The sequence below is a fragment of the Eubalaena glacialis genome, chromosome 6, assembly GCF_028564815.1.
Source record: "Eubalaena glacialis isolate mEubGla1 chromosome 6, mEubGla1.1.hap2.+ XY, whole genome shotgun sequence".
In the NCBI taxonomy this organism is placed as follows: Eukaryota; Metazoa; Chordata; class Mammalia; order Artiodactyla; family Balaenidae; genus Eubalaena; species Eubalaena glacialis.
In genome coordinates, this window is record NC_083721.1 from 142469209 (window position 1) to 142494065 (window position 24857).

The 24857-nt window shown below is 41.0% G+C and overlaps 1 long non-coding RNA gene across 1 annotated transcript; it reads right to left on the bottom strand.

The window, feature by feature from the left end:
- Positions 1-9501: 9501 nt before the first annotated feature.
- LOC133093718 (uncharacterized) lies at positions 9502-21433 on the bottom strand. Its single transcript, XR_009701300.1, has 3 exons — positions 21338-21433; positions 11324-11447; positions 9502-9930 (listed from the first exon to the last, which is right to left on the bottom strand). It is a non-coding gene; the product is annotated as an uncharacterized LOC133093718 (long non-coding RNA).
- Between the last annotated feature and the right edge of the window lie 3424 nt (positions 21434-24857).

A 24857-nucleotide genomic window follows, 5' to 3' on the forward strand; every position in this document is an offset into this window, starting at 1 on the left:
CATGTGTGGGACCCAGCCAGCACCACCTCTGGAGTGTATCTGACACTTACACTTTGGTGCAGGGCCAGCTCCAAACCAACCTACCCCAGTCTGCTCCTCACTAGGTCTTCTGACTTCCCCTTGCTCAGCCCATGTGCATCACTTTGGCACCTGAATCAGAGTTCCAGCATGAAACCAAGTTCACCCAGAAGGTACAATGAAAAGACTTTAATAAAGGAATTGCTTATAGAGGGGTGATCCAGGTCAAGGGAACAAAGGGGGGCTTGAGGCACCAAGGGACCAGCAGCAGCGGGAAGCTGTCACCACCCTTTCAGGCTTGGAAGGGGCAGGGGAAGAGAGTATTAGCAGAGGCTGGTGAGCTGCAGGCATGGAGGAGTTGTAGCTGTGAAGGAGCAGAGATGAATAGAGAGGGGAAGAGATGCTCTGTTTTCTCTCTCCTCCCACCTTCCAGTTTCCTGCCAGTGCCTCTCATTGCTGGGTCTGCTCAGAAGCCAGCCGGCCAGGGAGCATGGCTGAGGCAGTCCCCTGGGATCAGCCTCCTTGAGCACAGAGCAGGGCAGAGAAAGGTGGAGAGTGCGTGCAGGAGGGCAGGGTCAGGCACTGAAGAACCAGCGCAGCATCACTAGGCAGTCTCTTCTCTCCCCCCTCCTCCACCTTCCGCTCCACATGCCGGGCAGCAATCTCCAATTCTGCATCATTCACCCAAAGTTCTCTTTTCCAAAGAGGCTTCCCTGCTACGAGGAATATGGAAGACTGGCCAGGAGGCGGGTCCTGTGTGTTTAAGAGTCAACCATCTGGATGTGTGAACTGGGCTTCTGGAATTTGTGTTGCTCTGGTGTGGAACTGGGTGTGAAGCATGCTGGCTGATGGGGGATGAGAAGTTACAGGCTGAACAAGGCAGTGGAAGCCAGATGTTACGTCATGGCACCAGGGCCCCCTGAGGAACAGTGGTCTGTGGGGTCCACACCTTGGGCACCTGAATGTCAAAGGACGCTCTAAGCATGTGAAGCCTTGGACATTGTGAGAACAGACTCTGGAGCCAGATTGCTTGGATTCAAATCTAGACACCGTCACTCACTGGGTGGGTGACCATGGGCAAGTTATTCCTCTTCTCTGCCCTCATTTTTCTCATCTAAAAAATGTGGATAATAACAGTACCTACCTGAGTGGGTTTTTGCAAGAATTAATAGAGTTAATCCAGAAAGTGGATTTTAGAATCCCATATACAGTAATCACCATCTAAAACCTAAATTTAAAAACCTGCAGGGCTAGTGTCCAATCAAATAAGGATTTTTACCAAAAATTGGTGAAAATGTGTCAAAGTAGAAGGAGGTGTAGGCAGGTAGTGGGAACTCAAACAAATAAAAAGGGAATATACTGAATCAGGTTCAGGGGCAGTGTATCCATCTGCATGTATTTTGCATTGCAGTCTCACCAGGAATCAAACTGCTGTGTTGGGACTTGATATGACTAAGTTGGCGAGTATTTACTGACGACCCTTTCTATGAGAGAGGGAGACTCTCTCATTGTGTAATGTCCCATCCAATTCCCATCTAAAGCTCTTCCCAAAGAGAATTGAATTCACTTGGCATTTGACTAAATATTTGAGAAGATGTTTTAAAAAGCCAGTTTAAGAAGATTTCCTAAAATCTTATTTTCTCCATTGTCAAAATTAGGAAACAACATTCCTGCGTGACAAGCTTGTTCTAAAGAACAAAGTGTCTGGCGCATGGTGCTCCTTAAACACAAGCTCTCAGTATCATGTTTCATGATTTTACCTTTGAAAAATTTGACAGGGTTGTACAAGAAAATATACTCTGTATTTTGACTACTTTGAGGAATTGAATTCCGTGTTTGGATAATTAAACTATAAGACTTTCAATAAACGTGAGATTAATTTATATAAAGTCGTATTAGAGATAGAGGTATACAGTTCTACTATGAAATTATCTTATCAAAAAATTAAATCTTCATCTGATCAAGTCTCTAGATCCAACTACAAAGCTACCAAAAATACAGAGGACAGAAGAATATGTTAAAGGACACCATGGGGATGCAATTAACAAAATCCGGACGGTAGGTGTTATGAACTGAATTGAGTCCCCTCCTCCCCTGGTTCCCCTGCCCCCACCATCATATACTGAAGCCCTAACCCCCAATGTGACTGTGTTTGAAGATAGGGCCTGTAAGGAGGTAATTAAGGCTAAAAGAGATCATAAGAGTGGGGCCCTAATCCCATAGGACTGGCGCCCTTGTGAGAAGAGGAAAAGACACCAGTGATCTCTCTCTTTCTTTGGGTGTGCACACATAGAGGAAAGGCCATATGAGGACACAGCAAAAAGGTAGCTGTCTACAAGTCATGAAGAGAGCTCTCACCAGAAACCAACCCTGCTAGCAACATGATCTTAGACTTCTGGTCCCCAGAACAGTGAAAGAATAAATCTCTGTTGTTTAAGCCACACAGACTGGAATACTTTGTTATGGCAGCCCAAGCAGACTAATATGATAGTAGGAAACTCTACAGGACAAGCAACCTGGTTTCTTCAACAAATGACTGCAACAAGAAGAGAGAGAGAGGGAGAGAGAGAAAGAAAGGGCACACACTAGGTGGAGGTGGACTCTAAAATTCAAGAAATTTAAAAGACACCAATCATTTGCATGGGCCTTATTTGGATACATATTCAAACAAACTGGAAAGAAGAAAAAGAGATAAACTTAGCTACAGTATCTCTCAAATTTCACCATCTCCTTATAAATGAGGTATTAACATCATTTTGCAAATGAGAAAACAGAGGCTCGTTGAGGCTAAACAATTTTGCCTAAGATCACTGTAGAAAATAAACTTGTAAAGTGCTTAGAACAGTACCAATAGTCTAGGAAACACTCAATAAATGTTAGCAGATAGCAAAAAAGAAAAATAAAAAGAAGAAGAGGAAGAGGAAAAAGAGATGATTACATTATTTATGACATTTATGGGACAATTGGAAATTTGAACACTGGATATTTTATTATATTAAGGAATTTTTATTGTTTCTTTTAAGTGTGGTCAAGTTATTGTGGTTATGGGGTTTTTTGTAGAAAAAAAAAAAAAAGTATCCAGATACATGCTGAAATATTTACAGATGAAATGGAATGATGTCTGGGATTTGCTTCAAAATAATATGGGGGGTAGCAGGTGATAAAATAAATGAAACAAGACTGGTTATGAATTGATAGTTGTTGAAGCTGGTGATGGATTTGCACGGGTTCATTATACTATTTTCTCTGATTTTTGTGTATGTTTGAAATTGTCAAGAACTCAGATACTTTTTGTCTATAACCAACATATCTTTATATTTGTCTATCTCCACCCTCCCCCTTTGCAAGCAAGGAAGAAAGAAATAAAGAAAAGGAGAGAGAGGAAGGAAGGAAGGAAGGAAGGGAGGGAGGGAGGGAGGGAGGGAGGGAGGGAAGACAGTATAAAGGTATTACCAGTAACCAGGAAAGAAAAAAATTAGTCATGGCAGGTTAACCTTCCTCAAAAAACAGAAACTTTGCCTGTAAAAAATAAGTTTAACGACTTCAAAAACAGACTTTTTATAGAAGAGGAAGAAGGAAAGAAAAAAATGGCAAAAAAAAAATTGAGTTGTGGTTTTATGTGAAACTGCCACTCCTTCCAGACAAAATCACCTGCTCATCTTCCTTGTCAATCTCCATTGTCACCCCTGATCATTTCCAGGAGCTGCCACCAGTCTGTTCCTCTGGGAGTGGAAGATCCAGTAAAATTCCTTATTTTCTTGATCACCGCCAAGGCTCCAGGACTTATGGGACAGGCAGAATTGGTGGGATCTTCTGTCCGGTGTGTGCTTGACCTGGCAGATAAAATCAGCAAGGAAGATATGCATACGCCCAAACAATCAGTCCCCACAATGGGTTCTCACTTTGTGCTTAGTATGTGCTGGCTTTGTATGGGATGTAGTGGTGATTTTATTCCTAGCCTCAAGGAACCCACGATCTAGTAGGATGGTGTGGTGAATACACACAGAATTCATGCCTTAGCCCATAGAATAGGGCTTTTGAGCTTACCAAGTGTTTTCACAGATATGGTTTCATTTGATCCTTACAACAGGTCCTGAAAGCAGCACGGAGTGACTATAGCAAAGTCAATTCCAAACTTGGAGTTATAAAATGACCTTGTGATAAACTAGAAGGAAATCCCCCTGAATTTTTTTTTATTGAAGTATAGTTGATTTACAATGTTGTGTTAGTTTCTGGTGTACAGAAAAGTGATTTAACGATAGTGATTAAAGGTTATTAAACGATAGTGAATATAGTTCCCTGTGCTATATAGTAGGTCCTTGTTTTTATCTATTTTATATACAGTAGTGTGTATCTGCTAATCCCAAGCCCTTTATTTATCCCTCCCCCCCCCACCCCCTTTACCCTTTGGTAACCATAAGTTTGTTTTCTATGTCTGTGGGTCTGTTTTTGTTTCATAAATAAGTTCATTTGTATCACTTTTATAGATTCCACATATAAGTGATATCATATTATATTTATCTTCCTCTGACTTACTCCACTTAATGCGATCATCTCTAGGTCCACCCATGCTGCTGCATATGGCATTGTTTCATTCTTCTTTATGGCTGAGTACTATTCCACTGTATGTATGTACCACATCTCCCTGACTTATAATCATTCATTGGGTGCTAAGAGGTGGGTGTCTATCTGGGGTAGGCAAGAAAGGATTCTGACTACACTTAAGAGAGCTTAAATCCAACCAGTTACACAAGACATGATATGAAAAAAAATGTTTCTAAAATATGTTTTTTTTAACTGACTCCCACTTAATATGTGCTGTTTTCTCTGTAAGACATACTGATCTCACTAAACACTTCTGGCTGGCAGTCTTTTACACCTACCGATTATATTGTAGGCTTTCCTAGAGTCAGTTAGTTGGGTTTGTTCCCAAACCTGTTTATGCCAGTTGTGCTATTTCATAATTATGCAGTTAAAAAGAATATTATGTTAATCCATGAAATAATGAGTACAAAAAATAATGGGATTTTTTTTAATGAAAATTAATTTGGGTGCCATGGAAGAACTTGACAAAAGTATTTTTATTAAATAAAGTTGTTACTGAATAATATGTAAAGGAGACAACTTTGTGATGAAAATTGTAAAAATCTAGATGGATTCTGCTCTCAGATTGCTTTGTAGCTGTCTTTATGTTGTTGCTCTACTTTAAAAAAAACTAAACTGGAAATTGTAGATGATACCTTATGAGTGGGCTTTACGCAAGGGAAAGGAGGTCTATTTTAAAGAAAACGTCTTTGTCCTGTATCAAAAAATTGACACACAGTGTCCAGTGGTTAGGATGCTGCGCTTCCACCACAGGTGGCCCAGGTTCCATCCCTGGTCAGGGGACTAAGATCCCACAAGCCACGCGGCTCAGCCAAGAAAAAAAATTGGCACACAAAGGCACATTTCAATGTTTTAGAATAAATGCTAAATGCATTCTTTTTTATGATTTCCTCAGTTTTTTCAATGAATTTGGTTTTTTAAAAATGTATTTATTTTATTTATTTTATCTTTGGCTGCGTTGGGTCTTCGTTGCTGCGTGTGGGCTTTCTCTAGTTGCGGCGAGTGGGCTACTCTTTGTTGCGGCGCGCAGGCTTCTCATTGCGGTGGCTTCTCTTTGTTGTGGAGCACGGGCTCTAGGCACCTGGGCTTCAGTAGTTGTGGCTTGTGGACTCTACAGCACAGGCTCAGTAGTTGTGGCGCATGGGCTTTGTTGCTCCGTGGTGTGTGGGATCTTCCTGGACCAGGGCTTGAACCTGTGTCCCCTGCATTGGCAGGCGGATTCTTAACCACTGCACCACCAGGGAAGCCCCAGTGAACTTGTTTTCAATTTACTTTTTAAACATATTCTCCTAACAAACTACCTTTCTCAATTTGGTTAGATAAGAGGGCTTGTACTGAACTACGTCTGCATGGAGCCTAAACAAAGAAGAAGAGTCAAGGAGAGTCAAAGAGAATGAAAAGTTGATGGTGTTCTCCAGGGCTGTCTGTGAGAGAGAAGAGCAGACTCATATAACTACTCCTTGGAGCTCTCTCCGAGTGGAGGGCATGGGTGGTTGAGCTCATCTAGATTGATGTCATTGGCCACTGGGGTTGTTTAACATCCCCCTTGTTCTGATTTCCTCTTCACCAAGAAATCCTCTGTCTACGATCTGGCCATCCATGTACATTTCCTCCTAGAAGAGAATGTGCTGATGAGAGAAGACTTGAGTCCTGATTCCTGAAGCTGTTAACATTTTTCATTGTAAATTAGTGAAGTATTACAATGGTATATAATTTATAGGAGACAGTACTGCCTCTTCTGATACTTCTAGTGAAAACATACCTTGAAGCAGGTGGAAGTCATCCAACAGTGTTACTATATCTGCCAATTTTAAAATATTGACAACAGATTCAAAATGTTTCAATACCCCCTGTGACCTAAATGAAACTGCAGTTTGCAGTCCATGCCCCAGAATCCATGATGCAGAAGAAGGAGACATTCTTTTTGTGGTTGTTGTTTTGCTATTCAACTTAGAGTCTGGGTCTCTTTGTATCAGCAAATGTGTTTATTTGCCATGGATTGAGGACCTACTATGCATAAGACACTGTTCCAGGTGACTTACACACATTCAAATAATCCTCATAATCTAGCAAAATTTTCATTTTATAGATGAAGAAGCAGATAGAGAAGTTAGTTAACTTTCCCAAGCATGCACAGCTAAATAGAGCTGATATTAGAGGTCAGGTTTCTCTTGCTTCAGCATTCTTCTTTTTCACTGAAAAATATCACATTATTAAATTCATCAGTGTTCTCTTTTTCTGCAATTAAAAATTTTCTGTCACTCTAACTGTGAATCATTTTTTTTTTTTTTTGCCTCATTTGCTAAACAATTACCACAAGTTAAGACTTCCAGGAGAAATAAATACTCCATATTATCAGGAGACATTCTGAAAGAAGCCAAGGTCAGCCCCATGGCTAAATAAATGGGCAGCGTCAATGGGTTCTGTGCTTGTGTGACCCCACTCCCCCCGCAATGCAGAGGTGCTAACATCAGGTTACACAGCAGACAGTTGCCCCAAGGAGTTAAACTTGTGACATTTCAACAGCCAACACAACGAAATTGATTATTAGCTGTTTACCATGTGCCAGGTACTGTGCTAAGAATTTGGAATGCCTTTAATTCTTACAGCAAACCTGTGAAGAAATTGAGGTGCAGAGATGTGAGGTAACTTGCCGAAGGTCACATAATAGTAAATTGAAGAGACCAGATTCAAGTTTCGGTTTAGTCTGGCTCCAAAGTCCATGCCATTAATCACCTTGAGAGTCTATCTTCCAGTTATATTAACCATTTGTTGGATGAACATTTCGTGCCTGGCACTGTGCTCATGATAGACACCCATACTTTTTCATGACTTACCTTCTCTTTTCCTTTAATTTTTTGGGTGGCATAAGGCAGGCAGTTTATGCTACATAGTCTGGCCCCTCCTTGAAGATGCTCAAATAACTTATTTTTTGAGGAATCCAGCAACTGTTATGCTAAAGAGAGTAAATTAAGGACTACAGGGTACCATGATGATGATAATTACAGTTTACTGAGTGCTTACTCTGTGCCAGGCATCTTACTAAGCACTTTATCTGTAATATCCTGTTTTATTACTTTGCACCAATGCTATGAGGCAGATACAAAGTAACCAAATATCTCCAAGAACCCTTAGCCAAGGTAAGGATAAAGGCATGACTTCCCTACACTGATTGAGACACAGTTGGCAAGAAGCTATAGAAGGGAGGGATTTTGAGAAGTGAAACCAATGGAACAGAATAGATCTCAGAAGACATTCTCATGCACGAGTGGAAACGTCATCTACAACAGAGCTGGCATTGCAGATTATTGGAAAAATTAGAGACCATTCAATAGTTGGTGTAAGGGAAATCAGATGTACATGTGGGAAAAAAACTGGTTACCTACCTCACACCATATACAACAACCAATGAAATGTGCAAAGAAAAGCTTCAAAACCTTTAGTAGAAAATATAGGAGAATATCGGTGTGATCTCAATGTAGGAAAGAATATTCTAAACAAGGAACAAAAGTGCAAGTCATGAAGGAAAGTTTTGTCAAACTCAGTGCCATTAAAATTAAGAAATTCTGTTTATCAAAAGGTGGCAGAACGAATGTGAAAGACAAGCTACAATCTGGGAAAAGAAATTTGCAAAACATATAACCAACAAAAAAAATTTATCCAGAAAGTATGTTTTATAATATATATATTATATATGTAAAACACATATATGCACTTATAGCAAACATATCTATAACACACATCTTAGAAATTAATTTTTAGAAAGGCAAAATCTAACAGAAAGGCATTTGACTGAAGAGAAACCGTGAATGTCCAATAAACACATGCAACCATGCTCAATCTCATTTATAATTAGGAAAATGGAAATTAAACCTGAATGAGATACCATTTTACAGCATCCAAACTGATAAAACATTTTTAAAACATGTTGGTGAGGCAGCTGTGGAATAACAAATTCTTACATACTGTTGATGGGAATGTAAATTATTCCAACCACTTTGAAAATAATTTGGCATTATTTAGTGAAGTTGAACATACACATAAAATGTTCCGTTACCCAGCAATCCCAGGGATGTGTACGCACATGCACACACACACACGCACTTACCCCAGATCAACTCTTACACGTGTACAACACAAGGCATGTACAAATATGTCCATAATAGCATTTTCTTTGTAGTAGCAAAACAATAAGAAACAGTTTAAATGGCTACCAAGAGAAGAATGGATCATTTCTGCCATACTTACACAATACCTTACTGCAATGAAAAAGAATGAACTTTAGCTATATGTATCAATATAAATGCATATTTCAAACAAAATGCCAAGTGAAAAAATCACATTGCAGGAGAATATATGCAATATGATAACATTTATGTAAAGTGCAGAAACAGGCAAAACTGAACTGTATGTTGCTAAGGCAGGCGTGGAATCTATATTTTTTTTTTTGAGTGATGGAATCATATACCCAAACTTTAGAGCTGTGCTTACTTTGGGAGAAGGAAGGTCAGGAGAATGGCATGAAGGTGGGGCACAGAGGGGATTTCAACAGAACTGGGAACGTTCTCTTTCATGAGCAGAGTGGTAAATCCATGAGGGTTCATGTTATTATTATTATTATTATTAAATTCCTTATACATTTTTGAAAGTTTGAAATAAGGTAGAATGGAGATAAGAGATGAGAAGATGACTGGAATTGTTGGCTACATATTTAACAACCCAAGGAAATAATATCTCTTGGAGATACCAACCCAATATTCTCTTTTATCTTCTCTATCAACCTTTGCCATCCCTCTTACCTCCTCCTGCCAAAAAAGAAAACAAAAACTAAACAAATTAGTGAATGAATAACCCATAATTAGAGTGAAACCAGTTATTTATTCTATTTTTTTGCAATAACACATGGAAATACAATAGTTTGGTACAGTGCCTGGTACAAGGTAACTGATCAGTAAATGTTACTTTTTTATTATTAAATTTATTTATTCTTGGCTGCGTTGGGTCTTCATTGCTGCATGCAGGCTTTCTCTAGTTGGGGAGAGCAGGGGCTACTCTTCGTTGCGGTGCACGGGCTTATTGCAGTGGCTTCTCTTGTAGCGGAGCACAGGCTCTAGGCGCACGGGCTTCAGTAGCTGTGGCACGCAGGCTCAGTAGTTGTAGCTCATGGGCTCTAGAGTGCAGGCTCAGTAGTTGTGGCCCACAGGCTTAGTTGCTCCACAGCATGTGGGATCTTCCCGGACCAGGGCTCAAACCCGTGTCCCCTGCATTGGCAGGCAGATTTTTAACCGCTGCGTCACCAGGGAAGTCCTAAACCAGTTATTTGAAAAGCAAACCCAATAAAAAACTGATTGATGAAATGAAGATACCAAAGATATTCTCATAAAGGCAGAGGGACAGGAATTCCCTGGTGGTCCAGTGGTTAGGACTCTGTGCTTCCACTGCAGGGGGCACAAGGTTCCATCCCTGGTTGGAGAACTAAACCCCTCATGACGCGCAGCCAAAAAAAAAAAAATGCTGAGGGAGGTGTTCTGTCATGATATTTGGTCTTCAGACTTTTAATTTTTTTTCTGTGAACTTAAAAAAAATTTTTAAAAACCATGTACAGCTCATAATTTTTATGTTTACATCTAAAACTTTTCATAAGTTTAAGAAGAAGACAATTCCCTATTTATTAGTAATACTGACATTTTAAAACAAGCTTTGTATAATTTTAAAAATGTTTCCAGTGAAATCTATGTACTATAGTAATTTGATATATAATCATCCATTTAAAATATACAAGAACAAGCTCTTCTTAAAATACTGATATTTAAAACAAGACTTTAATATAATTTTTAAAAATGCTTCCAATGGAATCTATGTACCATAGTGATTTGATATCATTATCCATTTAGAAATGGTAGAATAAGCTCTTCTAAATGTTGCATCGTTCTTTCTTCTCTTTGATTCATATTTTCATTCCTTTACCTTACAGAACTTTACCCTTATGAAACATACTTTGTGTCATATTTTTCTACAACAAAAAGATGTATATAAACTTAGAGTCCTTAAGTATCTAAGTGCTAAAAAATTTCTTCTGGATTGAGTCATACAATGGTTAATGGTTTACAATGGATAAAAACACAAATATACGTTTTGGTAGTTATTATTATTAAACACAATTTTTATTGGAAATGAATCTCTTCATGAGATGGATCAATTTTTTTCTTTTTTAAAAAAATATTTATTTATTTGGCTGCATTGGGTCTTACTCGTGTCATGCAGGATCTTTTGTTGCGGTGCACGGGCTTCTCTCTAGTTGTGGCACGCGGGCTCAGTAGTTGTGGCACGCGGGCTTAGTTGCCCCGCGGCAAGTGGGATCCTAGTTCCCCAACCAGGGATTGAACCCACGTCCCCTGCATCGAAAGGCAGATTCTTTACCACTGGACCACCAGGGAAGTCCCCAGTTTTTTTTTCTTTCCTTTGTTCTACTTCTTAAAGACAATAAAATAATATATCCATGTTGACAATTACTTACTGCTAAAGTGGAATAGGATTCAGCAATGTCGAACAATACTCGGCAAAGAATAATTTGTGATCTTAAGATATGCAATTCAGGAGACACAGATTCTGGTAAAACCAAAAGAATGTTCCAAGGGAGAGTGTCAGGGGCTTATAAAGGCAAAAGCCGCAAGGTTGTTAGCTGTCTGGCAGGACTTACGATTGACTCTGATGTAGGAGAGGAAATATTTGTCCTTAAGGGATAGGCTGTCATGAGTTATTTTAAGGTAAGGGTCCAATAAGTAGCTTGAGTTTCTGGATCATTGGGCAGGTGTTCTGGATGCCTGCATTAAGAAAATAAGTGGTCAAAGTTCAGATTCTATCAGGAGTAAGACGTGCATAAGTCCCACTTCCTCACTGGCCTCCTAGCTCCATTTTAGAGAGCTTTCTTAGCAATACCAACTCCATTTTGATTTTCCTTTGACAAAATCAATACTCATCCTATTTTTTCCTTTTTTAATAGATGTAAACGCTGAGAAATTTTGTTCCTGTTTAAACAGTGGGATTGGAAGTTTTGTTATAGAAATGTCATTTAATTCTTTGAATTCTTTTTGCATAAATGCTAAAAATCACTTCGTGGTTTTTTTCCTCAAAATTATTTTAAAATAACTATCAGTGGATAATTCACATCTCCTTCAACTTTGTTGGGAGCAATGAATCAACAACATTTGACTTGTGAAAATATTTGTAACCAGTTATTAGAGTTAGTCACTTTCTCAACAATAACTCCAATATTTCAAATTGTTTCTTTTCTTGGGAATCGGGTGGTTTTTGCACCCTGAAGCAATGCACCATTGTAAGATTTGAGATGGAAGAGAGGAGAGAAGAAAAGTAGAAAGAGGTCTACGGTAAAGGGGAGCATATAGCTTTGATCTGACTCTTTCTTAGACAGATTTTAGGAAGCAGTGAAAATGGGTTTTGAGGATCTGGAAATTGATTCCTTTAAAACTTCTCAAGACTCTACATGGAAAGTTTTCCAGACTCTTCTTGGAGTGTAGTCTGTGTACAAGCAACATTTGCATGGCTGGGAGCTGGTTAGAAATGCAGAATCTCAGCCCCACTCCAGACCTAAAGAAACAGAATCTGCATTTAACAGAAATCTCGGGGTGATTCATTAACATATTAAAGTTTGACATGCACTGGACTAGACCATTACCACTCCCCCGTCCCCCAGACCTCATAGTTCATGCATTGGCTCTTGTGTGGGTTCCTTCAAAGTGTAGGCAGGGACTTCCCTGGTGGCACAGTGGTTAAGAGTCCACCTGCCAATGCAGGGGACACGGGTTCGAGCCCTGGTCCAGGAAGATCCCACATGCCGCAGAGCAACTAAGCCTGTGGGCCACAACTACTGAGCCTGTGCTCTAGAGCCTGCAAGCCACAACTACTGAGCCCACGTGCCACAACTACTGAAGCCTGAGTGCCTAGAGCCCGTGCTCCGCAACAAGAGAAGCCACTGCAATGATAAGCCCGGCAACGAAGAGTAGCCCCCGCTCGCCGCAACTAGAGAAAGCCCGAGCGCGCAGCAATGAAGACCCAACGCAGCCAAAAAAAAAAAAAAAAAAAATGTAGGCAATCCTTTAAATCCCTCTCCAGCATCTGCTGCTCATGATTCTGCCTTTAGTTCTCCAAGAAGTCCCCTGGTTCAGTTTCCAACCACCTCTGAGACTGAGCTGGGCTTTCTGACTGCAAATAATTTAAAGACTATTTATGAAAAACCAGATGGTCCCTAAGGGACCCCTGGTAATAAGTGGCAGCTGATGGTTCTCACTTCCTTCTCACTAATGATCAGATTTGGGAAAGAGATTCGTTTTCCTCTCTGAGTGTCACTTGGGCCTGTGATTTTGAATTACGGGATGTTAAGATTGGCAAGACCCGCCTGTGTCACAGAGAGGTTTCCTCCTATCATCCCTGTGAACATCGTGACCTTGTCATTAGGAGAGCTACAAATAGTTGTTTGTTTTTTTTTAAGGAAAATAAAAGCCTATTCAAATAGAGGGTCAAAAGCTACTGGCTCTAGCAAGAAGAAAATGGCAGTGATTGTATCTTTGAAATGTTTTTGCCTTTCCCTGTAGTATTTCTGCTGTGTTGACAGTTGTGCCATCCAAGCTTGGCCTGGCCCTCCACCCGCCCCTGGGCTCTGCGTTCGCTTTTTTTTTTTTTTACCATCTTTATTGGAGTATAATTGCTTTACAATGGTGTGTTAGTTTCTGCTTTATAACAAAGTGAATCAGTTATACATATACATATGTTCCCATATCTCTTCCCTCTTGCGTCTCCCTCCCTCCCACCCTCCCTATCCCACCCCTCTAGGTGGTCACAAAGCACCGAGCTGATCTCCCTGTGCTATGCGGCTGCTTCCCACTAGCTATCTATTTTACATTTGGTAGTGTATATATGTCCATGACACTCTCTCACCCTGTCACATCTTACCCTTCCCCCTCCCCATATCCTCAAGTCCATTCTCTAGTAAGTCTGTGTCTTTATTCCCGTCTTGCCACTAGGTTCTTCATGACTTTTTTTTTTTCCCTTAGATTCCATATATATGTGTTAGCATACTGTATTTGTTTTTCTCTTTCTGACTTACTTCACTCTGTATGACAGACTCTAACTCCATCCACCTCACTACAAATACCTCCATTTCATTTCTTTTTATGGCTGAGTAATATTCCATTGTATATATGTGCCACATCTTCTTTATCCATTCATCCGATGATGGACACTTAGGTTGCTTCCATGTCCTGGCTATTGTAAATAGAGCTGCAATGAACATTGTGGTACATGACTCTTTTTGAATTATGGTTTTCTCAGGATATATGCCCAGTAGTGGGATTGCTGGGTCGTATGGTAGTTCTATTTTTAGTTTTTTAAGGAACCTCCATACTGTTCTCCATAGTGGCTGTATCAATTTACATTCCCACCAACAGTGCAAGAGTGTTCCCTTTTCTCCACACCCTCTCCAGCATTTATTGTTTCTAGATTTTTTGATGATGGCCAATCTGACCGGTGTGAGATGATATCTCATTGTAGTTTTGATTTGCATTTCTCTAATGATTAATGATGTTAGCATTCTTTCATGTGTCTGTTGGCAATCTGTATATCTTCTTTGGAGAAATGTCTATTTAGGTCTTCTGCCCATTTTTGGATTGGGTTGTTTGTTTTTTTGTTATTGAACTGCATGAGCTGCTTGTAAATCTTGGAGATTAATCCTTTGTCAGTTGCTTCATTTGCAAATATTTTCTCCCATTCTGAGGGTTGTCTTTTGGTCTTGTTTATGGTCTCCTTTGCTGTGCAAAAGCTTTTAAGTTTCATTAGGTCCCTTTTGTTTATTTTTGTTTTTATTTCCATTTCTCTAGGAGGTGGGTCAAAAAGGATCTTGCTGTGATTTATGTCATAGAGTGTTCTGCCTATGTTTTCCTCTAAGAGTTTGATAGTGTCTGGCCTTACATTTTGGTCTTTAATCCATTTTGAGTTTATTTTTGTCTATGGTATTAGGGAGTGTTCTAATTTCATACTTTTACATGTACCTGTCCAGTTTTCCCAGCACCACTTATTGAAGAGGCTGTCTTTTCTCCACTGTATATTCTTGCCTCCTTTATCAAAGATAAGGTGACCATATGTGTGTGGGTTTATCTCTGGGCTTTCTATCCTGTTCCATTGATCTATGTTTCTGTTTTTGTGCCAGTACCAAACTGTCTTGATTACTGTAGCTTTGTAATATAGTCTGAAGTCAGGGAGCCTGATTCCTCCAGCTCCATTTTTCGTTCTCAAGGTTGCTTTGGCTATTCGGGGTCTTTTGTGTTTCCATACAAATTGTGAAATTTTTTGTTCTAGTTCTGTGAAAAATGCCAGTGGTAGTTTGAAAGGGATTGCATTGAATCCTTAGATTGCTTTGGGTAGTAGAGTCATTTTCACAATGTTGATTCTTCCAATCCAAGAACATGGTATATCTCTCCATCTATTTGTATCATCTTTAATTTCTTTCATCAGTGTCTTATAATTTTCTGCATACAGGTCTTTTGTCTCCTTAGATAGGAGAAAAACCATATGATCATCTCAATAGATGCAGAGAAAGCTTTCGACAAAATTCAACACCCATTTATGATAAAAGCCCTGCAGAAAGTAGGCATAGAGGGAACTTTCCTCAACATAATAAAGGCCATATATGACAAACCCACAGCCAACATTGTCCTCAATGGTGAAAAACTGAAACCATTTCCACTAAGATCAGGAACAAGACAAGGTTGCCCACTCTCACCACTATTATTCAACATAGTTTTGGAAGTGTTAGCCACAGCAATCAGAGAAGAAAAAGAAATAAAAGGAATCCAAATCGGAAAAGAAGAAGTAAAGCTGTCACTGTTTGCAGATGACATGATACTATACATAGAGAATCCTAAAGATGTTACCAGAAAACTACTAGAGCTAATCAATTAATTTGGTAAAGTAGCAGGATACAAAATTAATGCACAGAAATCTCTTGCATTCCTATACACTAATGATGAAAATTCTGAAAGTGAAATTAAGAAAACACTCCCGTTTACCACTGCAACAAAAAGAATAAAATATCTAGGAATAAACCTACCTAAGGAGACAAAAGACCTGTATGCGTTCGCTTTTCATGTGTGTGAGATTCCAGATCTATAAACAAAGGGGCCCGGCGCCAAAGTCTCCCTCTTGGGCGCCAACACCCAAGTGTCGGTGGTGTTTGGAAGCAGACAAGCCGTCCATGGGAGGAAGCATTTCCCTGGCATCATTCTCGCATTGCCCCTGCAGCGGGAAAGCCTGCGTTACGCTGGACAGAGCAAGAACGGCTCAGAGTTCAAACCCTGCTCCATCACTCATTGGCTGGGTGATGTGGGCAAGTGACCTAAACTTTCTGAACTGCTGAGTCTCTATCTTGAAAATGGCATCAACTCAAATGGTTTCAGGAGAATTAAATGAGACTTAGAACACAAAGAACGTAAGTGGATGCTCTATAAAAGTGACTTTTCTCCTCCTCCCAAAACAAATGGATGGTGTTGCTTAAAACCATTGCTTCATAAGGTCATGGGATCTTAGGCTGGAGCAATTCTTAAAAATATCTTATTTGCTCTTGAAGAAACTGGAGGGAAAAATAATCTGCGTGGATGAGCCAAGATTCAGATTTTACAAAAGGGCTAATTGTGCTAATGATAATTTAAGATGACGGTGGCCAAGAAGGGACACACTTCTCTACAGCTGGTTGGCCACAGAGCCGTGCTGTAGGTTACGAGAACTCAGTCAGAATGCGAATAGACAAGAAGAGAGAGGAGACAGGAGAGCAGAAGGGGCACAGCCCTGAGAGTCCTCCAATGCACTGTATTTGCTGCTTTGAACAGCATTTCGAGTAGTGAAAGTAGGTGTTAATATCAGTGGTTCTCAAAGCTTGGTCCCTAATCAGCAGCATCAGCATCACCTGGGAACTTGTTAGAAATACAAATTCTCTGGCCAGACCTACTGAATCAGAAACCCTGGTGGTGGGCCCAGCAGTGTTTTAGCAAACCTGACATGTGATTCAGCTGTATTATACACTAGAGGTTGGGAATTACTGGTTTACATTATAGCACATTATCATCTTTTCTAAAGCAAAGTAAAATGACATCATAAATGTCTTAGCATTTGAAATTCCTCACCTCCTTGACATATGCTGTGAAAATTCCCAGATATTATTGTCTGCTGATTCTTGCACAGTCACCAGATATAACTTCCTCCACTGCCTTGGGTGGGATTTGTTTAATCAGGAAACAGTAAAAAAAAAAACAAAAAAAACCAATGATTTTGAAAATTAAGCAAATGAATCTGATTCTCTAGAAATACCTTTCCTCTGCTGTTACAATATATTTATAACTTTATTGCAAATTATACAAATCACCCAGTTTTCATTTCCACACCGTAACAATCCCATCTCTAGAAGCAGTCACGATGAAGCCCTGTGTCATCTGGAACATGGCAACATCTGTGATGATGTCGTGGTGACCCACAGGCAGAGACTCTGGGCCCTTCCGAGGGACGTCATCACTTGGTCCCACCTTCTGCTTATTCAGAATTTCCTGTTTGGTGGTTAATAGTCGAGGAGAAAGCCAGAAGTTAAAGGCTGTAACACATTCTGCCTCTTTTCATAGTCTGTCATCATCGGCTGTTTACCGATGTGTCTCTTGTCATGTGTTTGCCTCAATCCCCCAGATGGGAGCTCCTCAAGGGGAAGAGTCATCTACTAATCCCCTTCTACAGAGCAGGCGTGAAACAGACGTTCATGAACGTGACTGAAACAGATGCCCAGCCAGGCCAGGAGGCTCTCCCAAGGCTTGGGACTCTTCTGAGCACTCACGGCTATTCCCTATGGCTCCCTTTGTTACCCCACCTCTATTTATTCTGTGGGTGTTTATTACTTTATTTCCACGTGGCGTTCTCTAGAGACTTTGTAAATGATTGACTGCGTTCATCCCCCCAACTCTGCAAAGATCAGGCTCTGTAAATACATTGGAAGCCGGCGATTCACAGCTAAAAGCTTTCTAATGAGGACAACTCCAACATGTTATTTTCAACATTCAACTCCCCAGTTTGAATAATTCATGGGGAAAAAAAAAAATCTGTTGAACTAGAAGTGACTGGGCTATTTTAATGAAAGTCGAGATTCGGAATGTTTTAGAGCTGGAGATTCTATGAGGGGACTGAAGGCAGGAAGTGATTGCCCTGCACCCAGTGAACTGGTGAACCCAGGTCTTCTCTGGCCGACACCCTCGCCGGCCAAGGTCTCACAGTGGCTGGTCGTCAGCCCAAAAGCAGCACTCAGATCTGAAGATGCACACGCCCAGCGCTTGGCCTCCAGCCCGGCAGCCTGCCACACAACACCAGAGGTCAGGTCCAAGGGCCTTCTCCCTCGCCTTGCTGGGCCATGGAAGAAGACCCAGGGAGATTGTATGTCCTTTTCCATCTTCAATCTAGCCCAGTTGGTCTCAACTGGCTGCACATTAGAACCCACTGGGGAGCTTTTGAAAAATTGGATGCCCAGAACCTACCCCAGACCAATTACATCAGTCTCTGGAGGTAGGGGTGGGGCTGGGGCCTCAGTCTTTGTAAAGCCTCCCAGCTGATTCCAACCTGAAGCCGAGTTTGAGAAGGGTTGAATCGAGCCCTTCCTCTTGTCTCATATTCTCTTGAAGGCCAGGACCCTCCTCTTGTTCCTTCTGTTTTCTTTTGCTAATCCTCGGGCTTTAACACTGTAAGCACACAGTTTACATTATGGGTGCTGCCACTCCAAGCCCTTTAAGGCATTCGCACAAACGGCCCTGCAGTCCCCTCTCATCTCTCTCAGTTGGCTGTGTCTCCTCTCGTGTGGTGGCCCTCCTCCAGGCCTCCTCAAGGTCCCCACAGGGCCTCACTCTCCCAGGGGGGCAACTATTTGTCCCTGCACCTTCTCCTGAAGCCCCCCTCCTCCTGGGCTTCCACCTGAGACAGCTGTGAGCCCGGACCAGAGGCACTGGGAGCCCGGGCTGGGCAGCAAGCTCCAGGGAGGCTGCTCCTATGATGATTGGTCCCAGAGGGAATAATTTTTGCAGCAGCTCTTCTTTTGTTCTTGCTGGCTAAGTGTGTGGGCGTGCAGCAGGCATTTGCTGGGGAACGTCGGCAAAAAATAAAACTTTTCAAGCTTCAGTTCTGTAGACAGATTGAGAGGCCTCCCAACAGTTCAGAATTGCCGAATCTGGATCCATCCACCCACTTACCCCCCAGGAAGTGGTAGGTCGAGTTCGATGTGTTTTGATTTGTTAACAGTGGCCTAGCTTATGGGACTTTACATCAGAAGGGTGATGCTTGAAGATAAACCAGTCAACAGGTGATTTTTGAACACTCGCTGCATGCAGAGCACTGTGCTAGGCACTGATAAAACCAAGGGGGAATTCACCTCTGCTAAAGGAACTTTATGGGCCTTGGCCATGGGGAGGAGTCGAGGTTCGGGGGAGGCAGCAGTCAGTCTGAAGGTCAAGAAGATCAGAGGGCTGAGATGCAGCCCCTGACTGGGCAGGGACAGGAAGAAAGTAAAAAGAGCCATAAAAGGGGGAGGGGGTGGGAATGGCAAGATGACAAGTATGTGTTTAACTTCCCAGGATTTAAAGTCCTGCAACTGTTTGCCTAACCTATGCTCACCAACCATACTGCAGCCTCCACGTTGTTTCAATCTTGCCGTTTTGACCCCTAGCACATTCGGACCCTGCAGAGAGCTCAGCAAACACTATCCTGAGACAGCTGCAGCTTCCTTCCCAAGGTATCTCTCTCCCTCTGCGTGTGTGTCTCTTCCTCATTTGCTGGCTCCCACCATGCCTCTCCCTTGCAATCTCTTAGATACAGAACATTTTTTTTCCTTGGATAAGTAGAGAAATAAATCCAAGCTCGCAGCCTTTTATCAGAGTAATAATGAATACAACTGGTAGAAATAATCAATACAAAATAAGGTTAAGAACAGCTAACACTACATACAGGGGAAAAAATAGCTATTGAGTGAAAACTACCTGAAGAATCAAACCTTGACGAAATGTAGACATCCAAATCTGTTTGGGAACAGTTAGATTTGGTAGAAGTAATGGCCACAAAATGAAACTCACAGAGGCAGATGTTATAATTGATAAAATTGGACCTGGACAAAAACCTGAAAGTGAATCAAATTTCACTGTAAAATTTAAACAGGAAAAGAATCGCTGCCAATGACGATAATTCTAACAAACTTTAATAAAAATGGTAAAAGCTGGAAACTAATTGTGCTGTAGGGAAAACTGATCAATGAATTTCATTACTTAATGACACTTGTTCTAGAAGTTCCTTTCTTGATAGAAATCTATCAATGTTGGCATAATTCTGATTAAAATGTGTAAGGCCAAACTTCCATTGGGGTTTAAATAACAATCAAAAATTATCGTGACCCCCCAGAGGCAGCAAGGTGGGAGCTAAACCACCACTCCAGGGTGGGGCATTGGAATCTGTATTTCAAAAAGAATATTCCACATTTTGAACCTTAATTTAAACAAACCAACTGTTAAAAAAATGTATTGGGGGGCAACTCTGGAAGTTTGAACGTGGACAGGATATTGGATGGTATTAAGCAATTGTTTCTATTATTTTTAGGCATAATGATGTTATGAGCATGTTTGTTAAACATGGACAGAACTGTCTTTCCCCAAAATTCATATGCTGAAGCCCTAACCCCTAATGTGACTGTATTTGGAGATAGGACCCTTAAAGGAGCAAATTAAGGTTAAATAAGGTCATGGGGGGGGCCCTGATCCAATAGGACTGGAGTCCTTATAAGAAGACGAAGAGAGGGACTTCTCTGGTGGCACAGTGGTTAAGAATCTACCTGCCAATGCAGGGAACATGGGTTCGATCTCTGGTCCAGAAAGATCCCACATGCTGCGGAGCAACTAAGCCCGTGTGTCACAACTACTGAGCCTGCGCCCTGGAGCCCGCAAGCCACAACTACTGAGCCCAAGTGCCACAACTACTGAAGCCCGTGCACCCAGAGCCTGTGCTCTACAACAAGAGAAGCCACCGCAATGAGCGCACCACAACGAAGAGTAGCCCCCGCTCGCCACAACTAGACAAAGCTCACACGTTACAACGAAGATCCAACGCAGCCAAAAATAAATAAATAAATAAATAAAAAGAAAGGGAGAGAGGATTAACCAAGATGGCGGAGTAGAAGGACGTGCTCTCACTCCCTCTTGCGAGAACACCAGAATCACAACTGGCTGCTGGACAATCATCGACAGGAAGACACTGGACTTCACCAAGGAGGATACCCCATGTCCAAGGACAGAGGAGAAGCCACAGTGAGACGGTAGGAGGGGCGCAATCAGAGTAAAATCAAATCCCATAACTGCTGGGTGGGTGACTCACAGACTGGCGAGCACTTATACCACAGAAGTCCACCCACTGGAGTGAACGTTCTGAGCCCCACGTCAGGCTTCCCAACCTGGGGGTCTGGCAACAGGAGGAGGAATTCATAGAGAATCAGACTTTGAAGCCTAGTGGGAATTGATTGCAGGACTTCGACAGGACTGGGGGAAACAGAGACCCCACTCTTGGAGGGCGCACACAAAATAGTGTGTGCATCGGGACCCAGGGGAAGGAGCAGTGACCCTGGGGGAGACTGAACCAGACATACCTGCTGGTGTTGGGGGGGTCTCCTGCAGAGGCGGGGGCTGGCTCTGTTTCACCGTGGGGACAAGGACACTGGCAGCAGAAGTTCTGGGAAGTACTCCTTGGCATGAGCCCTCCCAGAGTCTGCCATTAGCCCCACCAAAGAGCCCGGGTAGGCTCCAGTGTTGGGTTGCCTCAGGCAAAACAACCAACAAGGAGGGAACCCAGCCCCACCCATCAACATTCAAGTGGATTAAAGTTTTACGGAGCTCTGACTGCCACAGCAACAGTCAGCTCTACCCACCTCCAGAGCCTCCCATCAAGCCTCTTAGATAGCCTCAACCACCAGAGGGCAGACAGCAGAAGCAAGAAAAACTACAGTCCTGCAGCCTGTGGAACAGAAACCACATTTACAGAAAGATAGACAAGATGAAAAGGCAGAGGGCTATGTACCAGAGGAAGGAACAAGAAAAAACCCCAGAAACACAACTAAATGAAGTGGAGATAGGCAACCTTCCAGAAAAAGAATTCAGAATAATGATAGTGAAGATGATCCAAGACCTCGGAATAAGAATGGAGGCAAAGATCGAGAAGATGCAAGAAATGTTTAACAAAGACCTAGAAGAATTAAAGAACAAACAAACAGAGATGAACAATACAATAACTGAAATGAAAACTACACTAGAAGGAATCAATAGCAGAATAACTGAGGCAGAAGAACGGATAAGTGACCTGGAAGACAGAATGGTGGAATTCACTGCTGCGGAACAGAATAAAGAAAAAAGAATGAAAAGAAATGAAGACAGCCTAAGAGACCTCTGGGACAACATTAAACGCAACAACATTTGCATTATAGGGGTCCCAGAAGGAGAAGAGAGAGACAAAGGACCAGAGAAAATATTTGAAGAGATTATAGTCAAAAACTTCCCTAACATGGGAAAGGAAATAGCCACCCAAGTCCAGGAAGTGCAGAGAGTCCCATACAGGATAAACCCAAGGAGAAGCACGCCGAGACACATAGTAATCAAAGTGGCAAAAATTAAAGACAAAGAAAAATTATTGAAAGCAGCAAGGGAAAAACGACAAATAACATACAAGGGAACTCCCATAAGGTTAACAGCTGATTTCTCAGCAGAAACTCTACAAGCCAGAAGGGAGTGGCATGATATACTTAAAGTGATGAAAGGGAAGAACCTACAACCAAAATTACTCTACCCAGCAAGGATCTCATTTAGATTTGATGGAGAAATCAAAAGCTTTACAGACAAGCAAAAGCTAAGAGAATTCAGCACCACCAAACCAGCTCTACAACAAATGTTAAAGGAACTTCTCTAAGTGGGGAACACAAGAGAAGAAAAGGACCTACAAAAACAAACCCAAAACAATTAAGAAAATGGTCATAGGAACATACATATCGATAATTACCTTAAATGTGAATGTATTAAATGCTCCAGCCAAAAGACACATGCTTGCTGAATGGATACAAAAACAAGACCCATATATATGCTGTCTAAAAGAGACCCACTTTAGACCTAGGGACACATACAGACTGAAAGAGAGGGGATGGAAAAAGATATTCCATGCAAATGGAAATCAAAGAAAGCTGGAGTAGCTATACTCATATCAGATAAAATAGAGTTTAAAATAAAGAATGTTACAAGAGACAAGGAAGGACACTACATAATGATCAAGGGATCAATCCAAGAAGAAGATATAACAATTATAAATATATATGCACCCAACATAGGAGCACCTCAATACATAAGGCAACTGCTAACAGCTATAAAAGAGGAAATTGACACTAACACAATAATAGTGGAGGACTTTAACACCTCACTTACACCAATTGACAGATCATCCAAAATGAAAATAAATAAGGAAACAGAAGCTTTAAATGACACAATAGACCAGATAGATTTAATTGATATTTATAGGACATTCCATCCAAAAACAGCAGATTACACATTCTTCTCAAGTGCGCACGGAACATTCTCCAGGATAGATCACATCTTGGGTCACAAATTAAGCCTCAGTAAATTTAAGAAAATTGAAATCACATCAAGCATCTTTTCTTACCACAACGCTATGAGATTAGAAATGAATTACAGGGGAAAAAACGTAAAAAACACAAACACATGGAGGCTAAACAATACGTTACTAAATAACCAAGAGATCACTGAAGAAATCAAAGAGGAAATCAAAAAATACCTAGAGACAAATGACAATGAAAACACGACGACCCAAAACCTATGGGATGCAGCAAAAGCAGTTCTAAGAGGGAAGTTTATAGCTATACAAGCCTACCTAAAGAAACAAGAAAAATCTCAAGTAAACAATCTAACCTTACACCTGAAGAAACTAGAGAAAGAAGAACAAACAAAACCCAAAGTTAGCAGAAGGAAAGAAATCATAAAGATCAGAGCAGAAATAAATGAAATAGAAACAAAGAAAACAATAGCAAAGATCAATAAAACTAAAAGCTGGTTCTTTGAGAAGATAAACAAAATTGATAAGCCATTAGCCAGACTCATCAAGAAAAAGAGGGAGAGGACTCAAATCAATAAAATCAGAAATGAAAAAGGAGAAGTTACAACAGACACCGCAGAAATACAAAGCATCCTAAGAGACTACTACAAGCAACTTTATGCCAATAAAATGGACAACCTGGAAGAAATGGACAAATTCTTAGAAAGGTATAACCTTCCAAGACTGAACCAGGAAGAAGCAGAAAATATGAACAGACCAACCACAAGTAATGAAATTGAAACTGTGATTAAAAATCTTCCAACAAACAAAAGTCCAGGACCAGATGGCTTCACAGGTGAATTCTATCAAACATTTAGAGAAGAGCTAACACTTATCCTTCTCAAACTCTTCCAAAAAATTGCAGAGGAAGGAACACTCCCAAACTCATTCTATGAGGCCACAATCACCCTGATACCAAAACCAGACAAAGACACTACAAAAAAAGAAAATTACAGACCAATATCACTGATGAATATAGATGCAAAAATCCTCAACAAAATACTAGCAAACAGAATTCAACAATACATTAAAAGGATCATACACCACGATCAAGTGGGATTTATCCCAGGGATGCAAGAATTCTTCAATATACGCAAATCAATCAATGTGATACACCATATTAACAAATTGAAGAATAAAAACCATATGATCATCTCAATAGATGCAGAAAAAGCTTTTGACAAAATTCAACAGCCAGTTATGATAAAAACTCTCCAGAAAGTGGGCATAGAGGGAACCTACCTCAACATAATAAAGGCCATATATGACAAACCCACAGCAAACATCATTCTCAACAGTGAAAAACTGAAAGCATTTCCTCTAAGATCAGGAACGAGACAAGGATGTCCACTCTCACCACTATTATTCAACATAGTTCTGGAAGTCCTAGCCACGGCAATCAGAGAAGGAAAAGAAATAAAAGGAATACAAATTGGAAAAGAAGAAGTAAAACTGTCACTGTTTGCAGATGACATGATACTATACATAGAGAATCCTAAAACTGCCACCAGAAAACTGCT